Here is a 12951-nt window from a genome sequence, read left to right as displayed (position 1 = left end):
ACCTTAAAGCCCAAGGGAATCACAAGGGGTTGCCAATCACAGATCTTAAACCTAAATCATTATTTAGCTTCTTGGGGGCAGCATTACTGGCTGTAAATGCAACACTGACATACTGTCACCATATCACTATTAGTTACGGCTATATTGTAGTCTATTCATACACCCAGTAAACTTGGAGCAACATTAGCATATATTTAGAGTCATGTTTCTGGCTACTTGATAAATGCGAGTCTTCTATTTACTCTTTATTAGCTTTAGCTGCTAAATGCTACATGTTCACAAGTAAGTCACAAACCTTGTCTGATTGCTTTCTGGGGGGCAGCAAACTTAACCATAACAGTAAAACTTGCGGTTCATAAAACCAAAACAATAAGCTGAAAGACACTAAAACGCTCAGTAGAACTGAGGGGAAATAGAGCAGAGTGATAATTATCTGTGGATTTGTTACCACAAGCGACACCTTTCACATTACACATGCTCTTTTGACCCATTGTTGATATAAAAAGTATTATATAAAATCTCCCCATACTCTGTAGATGAGGAAGGAGGCCCAATTCTCTTTACAGTCCATGCTACATCCAAACTAGAAATGTAAAGACCATAGTGCAGGCAAGAAGACTGAGTGAGTATTGTGCCATGTCTGCAATCACAACCAACTGCTGAATGAGTGCTTTGACACTATATGGTTTAAACATATTGCTTGAATACATTGAAAATCCGCAGGTCTCGTAGAATTTGTTCAGTTCTTCTTGAAATGCTAAATCACAAACAGTCATTTCTGTGGCATTTTCTACTTCCCACAGAGACAGTGACATGATACTATTCTTAAAATAATAGCCCTTCTTTAAGCAAAGGTCAGATGACTCATCCCCAAAACAGTATCTCATTTATTGCCTCCTTCCTGTAAAACATCATGGGTAGATAACACAACTCTCAAATGGTTTGGGAATGAAACTCTACATATGCTTAGACGAGAGGAAACGACTGACAGGGATATACTGACAGCGTGTAAATTCTAAATTTAGGCCCTCCACCATCCCACTGCGTGACATCAGCACCCTGTGGACCCTGCTGACACCCCTGACCTCTGACCTGTTGGTGACTCACTGGTTCTCCCTCGACCATCTTCCCTAAATTAACTTTCTCTCCCATCCTCCCACACACACCTTCCCTCGGCTGCTCAGGTTTCTGGGAAACACTGGTGTTTTACAGTCCTCTGAGCCGAAAAACCGCTGGCATGATTAACTGTGTCTTCCAAATGAACTCTACTTGAGCCAAATTAATAGGGCACACTATGATACAGGAAAGGAATAACACACTGGTTTATAGAGGAGCAGTACAAGTAAACACACTTCTCTGCTTGTACTCCTTTCTCAAAACAGTTTAAGTGGTCATCTGAGAAACAGGTTTTGCTCTCAGCTTCAGTCCTATGCTTATACCGCAGTCCCAGTGATCACCTGTCAATCAAACACTGTGACCAATCACGTAAATGATTTCTTTGGAACAGCGTCAGGCTTTGAGGCCAATTTCACATAGTGTCCAAACTGCGGAATTATAATTTCTGGGTCGGTCATGTGATGCCATGGGGCCCAAAATTACCTTTTTCCCATAGACTTACATTGTGACAGAGATGTCTGTTAATTAGTGGATACATTTTTTGGAGCGTCACAACAGCTGTGAAATAACTGGAGTAACCATCAGGATTTGATTCATTCAGTCTAGCTGCTTGGTCGCAAATGTGGGACCCACAGGTAATTCCATGTCGGGGTAATTTTATACCCTGGAAGTCAAACTTTTTTTGGATTTATGCCCCACCAAGTAACATAGGCATGAACTGGACCCCATCTCCAATGCTGTATCCGTTTTTATTTATAAATCTATGGTTTCTGCCAAAGAGATATAGATGATGCATATAGTGCTACGCTTCTTCCAGCTTGCCAATGACCCTTCGCTAAGCCCTGCCCCTTTGTGATGGTCTGTCAAGCTGTCGGAGTTAGCACGGAGCCCACATTGCTACTAGCTACACCGCCTGAAGAAACATTATCTAATCTTTGAAAAACAAAAAGGCAATTTCAGCGAGAAGCAGGTGAAAGGGTCTACAATATGAGTTTGAAGGATATATCCATGATGTCAAACTAACTCAGCTGCGAAAACAGGTTAAAGAGATAAATATAGAGGCTAAAGCCAACAGATCGTATAGGTGAACCTCCACATAACCTGAGCAAGACAGGATAGATTCACTGTTACAGTCATTAAAAAGTAAAAGCAGTGTGTGTATTACACATTCTGTATACCTTCAGTAGGCTAGCTAGCATAGCATAGAAATGGTAATGCTAACTTAGAAACATAACACATAACATTTAATAGCTCCTAACCTCGCCAAGTAACGAGTATCATTATCACACGTGCCACAAACACAAAGTTTAACCATGGCTAGTTTGAAATCCACAGAACCAGCCTAAAAATGAAGACAACGATTGCATGAGAGTTTCTGGAGCACAGACATATAGTTTGGCTGATGCTATGCTATGACTGGCCACTCTGCATTCAAGAATGAGACTTAGCGATGGGTCAATTATCGATACAGGTTTCTTGTGCAAGCCGAATGGGTGTAGCTAGCTAGGATTGTTGCGTCACATCAAAGTTTTCACAGCTAATTGTACAAAAAGCTGAAAACAGACCACAAACTGAAAACTGGCATTTCCACTGTCAATAATTGTTATATTTTTTAAGTACTTCTTTTGAATAGTATGAATTGTTTGGTTGTTGTTTTTGGCCATTTGGCACTGGAACATGCTAACATAACATGAGCAATATTAGCACTCATTTTGAGTTGTGTTTTTGTCCACTTGACTTGACAGTGTCAAACATTAACTCTTCTTTTAGCCTTGTTTTGCTCCTCACTAACTCAGGAAGGAAGTATCTGGCTCTTTAGCTGCAGATGCTCCTGTTTGGTTACCAGCTAGTTGCTAACATTGTCTGTCAGGTGTTTGATGCTGGGCAGTTAGCGTATAGTTGGTTTACCGGGGCTGTTTCACTTAGATCAGCCGCCCACTCTGCTGAAAAAAAGGTTGATGTGAATGATGGTCATGAACCAAAACAATCAAGTTGCAGTCCATAAAACCAAAACAATGAGCTGAAAGGTGCTAAAATGCCCCTTAGAGCTAAGTGGAACTGAAGAGTCCGCTGATCATTTTCTGTTGGTTTGTCACTACAAATGACTTTTCTCACATAACCCATAATCATTAAACCCGGGGCTAATACACAGTATAGATTCAGTGTGATTTGAACAGCTTCAGTCATCTGAATTATGGTTTATGTATTGCACTGACCTAGTTTACAGGATAAGCGTTTAAGGACCGGAGCTAACAGCCATTTTGTTTTTACTGTGCTCAGCATCGGTCCCAGTTTAGGCATTCCCTCAACCTTAAGGAATTCCTCAAAGCTATTTCCATGCTGTCACATGCCCGTGTTTATGGTTAGGCCTGGTGTCTCATGCTGTAATACAACATAGTCATTTTGTGGGGTTTCCTGACCGCACACACACCAAATATGTACAGTAGAATACAGCAGGGGACCCTGCGTCTGAGCAGCGAGCGCTGTGGTTGCATCTGGCCCGCCTGAGTAGGAAGTGACTGACCGTTCATCATATTTTATTGCAGGGGGAGTCCCATTGTGAGCGGGATCATGGGTCAGGGCCATGTTTGTGTTTCCTTCTCTGATGTCTTAACTCCACATCGGATGACAGACGTGCTGGGGTTGGAAACTGGTGAGCATCTGTTAAAATGTTCAGCGGACTGGACGGACCGAGCGGCTACTGACAGTACCACCAGGCTTTGATATCACTTCCTATTCAACTGGGAGGGTCGAGACAAGAACTCCAGTCAAACAACCAATATCTCACTGAACTGACACTTCCCAGATACTGAGGTTTGAGCTCATTTCCACCAATACAGCCTCCATTGTTCAGATAAAAGCAACAATGATAGCTAAGGGGATTTATCTATTCTATAGTTGATACCAATGAAATCCCAAGATTCTCAGTGCCCAACTCAATACTGTATTAAAAAACAAAAACAAAACAATAAATCTCATTTACTTAAACATGCAAACATTTATGAAATTAAATGTTATTATCAATCCTTCATGATTCCATGGTTTTGTAGGCGACGAAATATATACTGATACAAAGCCTGCAGTATATCAACATATTTTTTCTCTATTGCCGTCGTTCCTTAGCACTGGTACATGTAAGACATGACTGTTGGTCTTTATGGGAGGCCTTTCTCCACGGTGATTGGACAGCATGGTAAAAAGTGACGGTGACAAGTGGAAGTTTTTTAGTCACACAATACTTGTATTTAATCCTTTTGTACCCAGATTAAGAACAAATTAATTGTCAGGTTTGCTCGCAGCCAATCACTGCAGGGATCCTTTGATTTAAACAACATGTGATAAGCCCAGTACCGCAGCAGCTACAATGGCCTCTTCAACACCAGCATCGTCTCCTTCTCAAAAGGTACTGAACGAATATTGGTATCGGTATCACTTTAAGGGCACTGGTATTGTAATATTTATTTAACAATACCCAGACCTAACATGTGCAACATTTTAGCCAAAGTTGAAAAGTTTTCAATTCTCAGCAATAAGAAAAAAGCCAAACATGCAGTGGTCAGTGCAGAAAAGATGCTCAGTACCTCGTCACACTGCTGCACTTTGTAGTGTAGTGTAAATACACCGCATTCCCACTGCAAAGCATTAAAAATATACAGGACTCAGCAAAAATACAACCTGTTCTCATTCTGAAGTCATTAAGTGCTGCTGCTTGGTCGGTGATTTAGGCGTCAGACACCAATACAAAATCTGGGTGACGTCAGTGTATAACTCTGCTGGGCGGCGTCATTTTGACACGCCTCCAGAGAACAAGGGTGGGATCATGAGATCATTTAAGGAGCTGCAAAGTCCCTATAGGTTGGACAGGAGGGGCAACGGATGGGGCTTTCACCCGGGCACTCTGTGTTCGCTTCCCATATGAATTTTGAGCCGAACCATGATGAGGCGTTTCACCGACACTGTAAGTTTATTTTGAAAAAAACTGTATGCATCTAACGAGCAGAAACTGTACAGTTCCTGTGAAAAGTGAAGTGTGTTTTGTAAAAAAAAGAATGTATGAAACAGGCATAAATTGCATGGCGTCCTGGATCGTAAACAACAGACGCAGGAGGATACCTAGCACATCATATCTAGACGTGAAAGTCCACTGATCAAATGGCGATATTTGATGAGTCAGGAGTGAGAACATGTTGAAAAAGAAAGAACACATTTCTTTTTGACAAGGGCCGAGCCACTGCTGCAGCTGCACTTGTCTTTCTTGTGTTACTGTTCTTCCGTGCTAGTGGGCGTTCTAATTCATCCTCTGACATTTATTGGCAAATTAGAACACCAGTATACATATATGCTGCCCCGTCAGGTCTGGAAGAATTGTATCCTCAGTCCCTACAGGTCTGCAGAAAAATGAGTACTGTCACATTATCGAATTTTGGCATCAAATTAGTACCCACGTATCAGTTTTTGTGACATCCTTTATGCCAAGTCACTCCAAACCAAATGATACATGTTCATATTATGTAATGTCACCATCCCACCCATGATCTCATCAAAAGCACAATGTGAGATATTAATAGTCAGTATTCTATTGAGTGGACTACAGGTGTTTCCTCTCTGTCAAATCAGCCACCCAAGATGTTGGAGCAAGATCCATCGCCAAACCACATGATCCCAAATCCTCCACACAACCTAAGAACTGAGGTCAACACTCTTCGCAACTGGGGAAACATCCAATTACGGTCTTCCTCAAGTGACACGACTTCCACTACCCATCCTCCTCACAGCACAGAGCTGGAGAGCAAGGGTCGTCCTGTCTGTCCCACTTAACTGGAATGGCATGTGGGCTGTGCAACAGGGCCGAGTGAGTCAGGGCTGGACGCTGTCCCTCGGTGACCGTCGCTCCCGGCGGTGCTATCTTTTCAAGTTTTGCCTCTTCCTGTGTCTCTTTAGCGGCTTGTCAGTCGGATGAAAGGTATTTCCTCTGAGTCACTGCTCTGTTCTCTTTTGTCAACCCAGAACCACGCAGACCTCCGGTACACAATGCTGTAGTCTGCTCCCCCGGCGGCAGGCCAGCCTCAAAACATGCCTTTTTCTATAATTGGACTTTTTCAGATAAAATGCACTTTGCTCTGTATTATGCTTACAGTATGTTGGCCTAGTTTGGCGACATCATTTCCAGAGGGTCCTGTTGCGTGGATCAAGTCATAGTGACAAGCTGAGATGAGACATACATAACCAGAATATTCCGGAGACTCTCTTCCGTTTTATCTTGTCCCATTTCTGACAGTAAAGTTAAACTAGAGCATGCACTTTTGCATGTAAGTGGCCCACGATTTTACTGGTAAAGCTACAATTTTCAAACACAGTGACCTTGTTGTTGGACTGAGACACAGAGGAAGGCCTCAGCTATTTTATTGTGGTTTGAACTATCATGTGAGGACAGCTGCAAGGCAACACTGATCCCACACACATGTGGTGAGCAGCTCTCTCTATTCCACTGTGCACTCTGAAAGGAAAAGTCACCTTTATGTACTCATTTACATAATAAATCATTTTGTGATACTTGCTTCTTTGCAAAAAATACTCTGATGACGTTTTGCACTTTAGCTTGCCTTTATTCTAAACCACTTTCCATCAATCTGCCTCATACACTTCCACATCAGTTTGCAACCGACTCGCTTTTCAAGAAGGCCTGTTGACAGAAAGCAGAGAGCAAGGTCAAACTTGTTGCTTTCTGTCCAGATTACAGAGAGTATAAACAGACAGACTGTGGTGCAAGTTCAAGTTCATTTATAGCTCTTTATCACAGCGGAGTCTGCAGATGACTCCAAAAGGGCTAAACATGTAACCAACAATCAATCACAGAACAAAAACTTGCGTATGTACCTCCATTGGCTTGAATTGTGGCCTATTTTCTTGTGGATTTACAATGTCATGATGGATTTTCAAAGAAAAAACAAATATCAACCGTCCATCAAACTCCTGGTCAAACGGCAAACAAGTTAACACCCAAATTACAAAAGTAACAGAGCATTACTGGGCTTAATAACTGCATTTCCAAGAGTGTTAAAGGGTGGAACTTCCCTTTTAAGCCATTAATGTCATAACATAATCCCTTATTAGGTCTGTTTCCTTCTCTTAGCCTGATTCAACTCGTTATCTTTGGGATATATGTTAGGAATGCAGGGCTGTTTTACCTCTTTATGTGTGAGTTAAGTCATATTACCACAGTGAATCACTCCTTTCCCGCCTCCCCGCGACTTCCTGTGAGGCTGAACCTTTCTCTTTCATTACCTCATTTGGGCAAACAAAATGTAAATCCACCTGTCACACATGCTGATCCTGTGTCTAACTCAGGAATGCCACAAATCTGTTAGTTCAGACTTTAGGTTGGAGGCTGAAATAATATCTGACGGGGCATTATCAATGGTTAACAGCAGCTAAGCAGCTGACCTGCTCCGGCCCTGCAGATGTGACTGTACCTCTGATAAAAGTACCATGACTATGATGTTGAATGTCCACAGATAATAAATGTCCTGTTGTTCCTAACTGCTGGACTGAAAGCAGAAATATGTTTATGTACTGAACCTGAACGCACTGCTGAACAAACACTGGCTTCATTTTTGGGGTAATAGTGACAGGACAAAAACATAGTGGATGATGAATTCTTGATGTGAGTCTGAGTCATGGGGGAAAGATGCATGGAGACTGTGAAACAATTCATGGCACTTCCTGTGTATTATTTACTGTAAAACAATATATCCGGTTTGTGTCATCAAAAGCTAAAGTTAATCTTTCTATTTGTAAAGCAAAGACAAAACAGTCTAATGATAGGACTTGATTTTCTTAATATCAATGACATCGTTTCCAGCTATTATTTTAAAACCACACTTACTTTTAAAACAGAAATTGATGAACAAGCTTATCAGTGCCATTCTTATAATAATAAAGTCTATATCTGGCCATGCAGGTTATTCAAACTGAGACAACTGTTAATGAAGGCACATGAAGGGTCAGAGTTCCCAACCTGATTATTCCTGGCTTGTTATATAACCGTGAATGGCGTCACCCCTCAACATAGCTCTTCAGTCTCTGCAGCTAAGCCTGCGCAGCGATAACGCAGCTCCACTATGTCCATGAGCAGAGTCAGAGGGGAGAGAAAAGAGGGTTTAATTGGCTAATTTAACTGATTGTGCCCTGAAAATAACGTGAGTAAATCCCTTTCAGAATAAAATGTGAATAAGTAAGGCTGTGAGCGCTGCCTGTGAGGCGACATAAGCAGCCATATGATATCTAATGAATCAGTGCCCCACGAAAGACATTGTCACATTATGTGTTTGACGTAAAGTTATGTTCTTAACAGAAACTTACGTTATTAATGTATAGTTACTTAGGTTAGGTTTAGTCAAGTAAAGATACATAGGTTAAGTTTAGGCAAGTAAAGTCACGTTCAGGAAAGTAAAGGAATGTACTTCACGAAAACGTATGTACTTAATGTAAAGTTACTTAGGTTAGGTTTAGGCAACTAAAGTCATGTAGTTTAGGTTCAGGAAAGTAAAGTTACGTACATCATGTTACATTATGTACTTGACCAAAACTTACATACTTAATGTAAAGTTACATGGGTTAGGTTTAGGCAACTAAAGTCACATAGGTTAGGTTCAATCAATCAATTTTATTTATAAAGCCCAATATCACAAATCACAATTTGCCTCACAGGGCTTTACAGCATACGACATCCCTTTGTCCTTATGACCCTCGCAGCGGTTAAGGAAAAACTCCCCCAAAAAAACCCTTTAACAGGGAAAAAAAAACGGTAGAAACCTCAGGAAGAGCAACTGAGGAGGGATCCCTCTTCCAGGACAGACAGACGTGCAATAGATGTCGTACAGGACAGATCAGCATAATAAATTAACAGTATTCCGCATGACACAATGAGACAGAGAGACAGAGAGAGAGAGAGAGAGAGAGAGAGAGAGATGCAGGTAATGACAGTAGCTCAGGAAAGTAAAGTTACCTACATCATGTTACATTATGTACTTGACCAAAACTTACATACTTAATGTAAAGTTACTTAGGTTGGGTTCAGGAAGGTAAAGTTACGTAGGTTTAGGAAAAGAAACATGCTTTGACTTTGTCCCTTGATGTACTTGACGCAAAGTTATGTAGGTTAAGTTTAGATGAGTAAAGTAATGTAGGCTGGGTTTAGGAAAAGAAACATGGTTTGGCTTTGTCACATTAGGTACTTAACGTAAAGTTACGTAGGCAAGGTTAGGCAAGTGAAGTTAGTTAGGCTAGGTCTAGGAAAAGAAACATGGTTCGGTTTCATTGCGTCATACTTAACGCTAAATGACGTAGGTTAAGTTTAGGCAAGTAAAGCTACATAGGTGACTTTCAGGCGAGTTTAATTAGGTAGGCTCAGGAAAAGAAACACGTTGATGATGAAAAATAAATAACTCAGAGTTCACTTGATTACACATAGGACACAAATACCGGTGTCTTGGAGTAAAGTTGTGTGTTTGTTTGACCCATTCACCACCCCGACCCACCTCCTTACATGGCTTTAACTCTTTATACTACTTCCTTCTTTACTCCCGTCTGTAAGCACATTTGTCACGTGATCACAACCTTCCCTTTAACGCAGATTATATACAAATTCTGGTGCATTACTTTATAGGCACGAACAATGCATGAACAGCCTGCCACAGTGCTAAAATGTCTTCCATGTCTTTGATGATTAACTAAAAATTAAAAATAAAATCTGCTTCAACTCAATGACACCGAATGTATTAACTAAAAGTGGAGCTTTCATGTGCCTCCACAGCTATTGTTTCTAACTCTTTAGAGATAAACAGTCATCTGGTCTGCCTCTGCGGACTGAAGTAATCGGGCTCTACTCTGCATTCAATACACTGTGAGTATTACTAATTAAGGGGGCGTCAGGGGGCGGGCAGGATGACTAAGTGAGACTCTGGGTAAGAAGTGAGCAAAAAGAAAATGCTTTAAACGAAATAAAAGAATAAAGCAGCCAATCTTTTGTATCACTTTGGCTTTACTTGGAGGGAAAATGTGTTTCCAAGGTTTAAAATATATTAGAACGGTCAGGAATTGTCGATTAGTTCATCAACAGTGATACCCTGGTACTCCTGTACAAGAGTCCAGACCAGATTAGCCTGAATGGTAAACTACAGAGCAAGTTTTTAATGATAATAGACTGGTGCAAGGTGATTAATCCTGCCATTAGTTGTCTTCTTCCTTCAACCTTTCCCACTGTCTTTTCACTCACACCATTAGTGGCCTGAACTTTAAGATGCAAGATAAAAACACTTTAGTTAATGACAGCTTCCTTTGAAAAAAGTAAGTTGTTATAGTTGCTGGAAATTGTCTAAACTGCAAGGATACTTTTGCTGCTGGGAAAATGTCAATTTTCGAGTCCAGACCAACCCATAAGAGCCTTCGTCTACGGACCTGGCTTAGCTGTACTTCTGCATCTCTAGAGGCTAGATGAGTCTTTAAATAAACTCTGTACCAGTTTATGATAAATACAGAGAAACTTTTACTTTAACCAGCCCAGTCTGCAGAAGAAAATGTTGGCTTTATACATTTCTGCAAACCACAAATAAGTTATATTTCCACGTGTATGTATCACTATTATGTTATGACCACTGTTTGAGTCAACAAAACCAGCTGTGCTTTAGTGAGTCATTGCTGTGTTTTCATCTGCTCTTTAGGCTCCAGTCAAAATCTGCTCTTTAGGCTCATCCAACCAGGATGATCTACAACTACCGTGGAACCCCCCATCTCATCAGTCCTTGGTGCATCTCAGTCCAGGCAGCAGCAAGAGAGTTCTGTATAGTCCAAGTGTTGTCTTTCAATGGAAAAACTCAATCATCAATCAATCAGGCCTCTGTTCCACTCTAAAATATCACCTTCTTATACCTTTTTTACTTTCCCTACATGGACATCCTTCATTAGATCACCTACTTTAGAGTGCCTTATTAATATGATCATCAATGAATGTTTTAAGTCACTCATTAAACTCTTCTTAATCTATTCAACCTTGTCTCCCAATGCTGCTTCTTAATGAACCCGTTGTGGAAACATAATCGCTGTCTGGATTATGTTTACAGAGGTTTCTGTCAGTGATCAAACACTGCAAGCATGCACCACGCCGGCTTCGCAAAGAGGTGGTTGAGGTAGGTGGCAAGTGTCCAACTGGCAGGACCTTGACAAATCCAAGCTTGAGCGCACGTCAAAACTCCTGTCTTAGGTTTACGCAACAAAAGCATGTTTGTTAAGGTTAGGAAAGATCATAAATTGCCAAGGAAGTGGTTGGGGTAGGTGGCAGGTGACCAAATGGCAGAACCTTGACAAGTCCAGCTTGGGCTCGCTTCCAATCTAGGATTAGACAACAAAGCACGTTTGGTAAGGTCAGGAAAGATCCCGATTTCGGTAAATGTTGAAGAAAGGTAATAGAAGAAATATTGCTGTGGTTGCTGCGACTGGATACTGCATTGCAAGAGTGTGTGTTTTGGCAGACAAACAACTGAAATACGTTTTTAGTGAACATTTACCGATCCTCTCAGTGTCAACATTTTTGCGACAGGCCCAATAATGTTAATTAGCAACATTTCTTCCTTCTGTTAATAAAACGTTTCCTTTAAAAACACATTTGCTGTTTCAAAATAGTTGTATATGAACAGAATATCTAAGAGACAGGGCTGATCTATTGGAGGAACATCTGGGATAAAGGTCAATTTCACACAAATTTCTAGCCAATCATGAAAAACTGTGTTTGACCTATTCTGTATTCGTAGTATTAGGTAGATGGCGGGTTGTACATATTGCAGGACCTTGACAAGTCCAGCTTGGGCTCGTGTCCAGACTCCTGTCTTAGGTTTAGGCAACAAAAACATGTTTGTTCAGGTTAGGAAAGATCATGATTTTGCTTAAATGTTAGGGTTTCAAATTAGCTGTATATACATGGAAGTTCTAGAAGACAGGGCTGATGTATTGAAGGAACATCTGGAATTAAGGTCAATTTTAAACAATTAATTTTAAAGAAATTTAAATTTCTAGTTACCTATTCCTATATTCATAGTATTAGTTCAATATTAATTTTATTATCTATCTATGTTTTTTTAGGTTTACATGATGGTGCATTAGGTCCATTGAGAGTAAACATAAATAAATAAATAAATAAATAAAATAAAAAGGGCTTTGCTTCACTTTGTTGGATCAGCTTCTTGACATTACTCCACTTACAATTGCCCTTATATGCAGTCCTTAGTTTATGCCATTTATATGACATAATACTGATACTGTTTTTTTACTGCATAAATATACAAATATATGCATTTTCTAAATTGTTTGTATCACTTCAGCCTTTAACCAGCTCTGACTTTCCTGACACAGGTCTGAAACTCTTTCTTTACACTTCTTGCAGCTGCAACTTTTAAATCTTACTTGATTTTATGATTTATAGTTTTATAACTCAATGACCTTATGAATCAGTTAATCCACATTTTAAACTGTTTAAAAGTCCTTTTATATTGAATTGCCTTTTCTGTTTTATGTCCATTATGTCTATTTTCATGTGAAGCATTATTATGATTATTATGTTTTTTAACACATCCTCAACCATTCTCATAACTATTTTTCAGTCAGTAGCCAATCTTATTATTTTATTTTCTGAACACCACTGAGACACACATTATCCTTTTTTTTTTTTTTTTTTTTTTTGGGTCGGTCTGGGAAAATAAGACGAAGCAGAGTAAAGTTCCAGTATGTCATCGTGTCTGGTGTCTGTGCTTCCTAATGGCATCACCGGCCGCTGATTGGCCG

The 12951-nt window shown here is 40.3% G+C and overlaps 1 protein-coding gene across 2 annotated transcripts in view; it reads right to left on the bottom strand.

Moving 5' to 3' along the window:
* Positions 1-12951, bottom strand: part of LOC125882566 (synapsin-3-like) — a 187155-nt gene that overhangs the window by 56194 nt on the left and 118010 nt on the right. The window lies entirely within an intron of this gene.

This window comes from Epinephelus fuscoguttatus, linkage group LG22 (assembly GCF_011397635.1).
Source record: "Epinephelus fuscoguttatus linkage group LG22, E.fuscoguttatus.final_Chr_v1".
Taxonomy (NCBI): domain Eukaryota; kingdom Metazoa; phylum Chordata; class Actinopteri; order Perciformes; family Serranidae; genus Epinephelus; species Epinephelus fuscoguttatus.
Note: the sequence above shows the minus strand (reverse complement) of the source record. Positions and strands in the feature narration are given on the sequence as shown.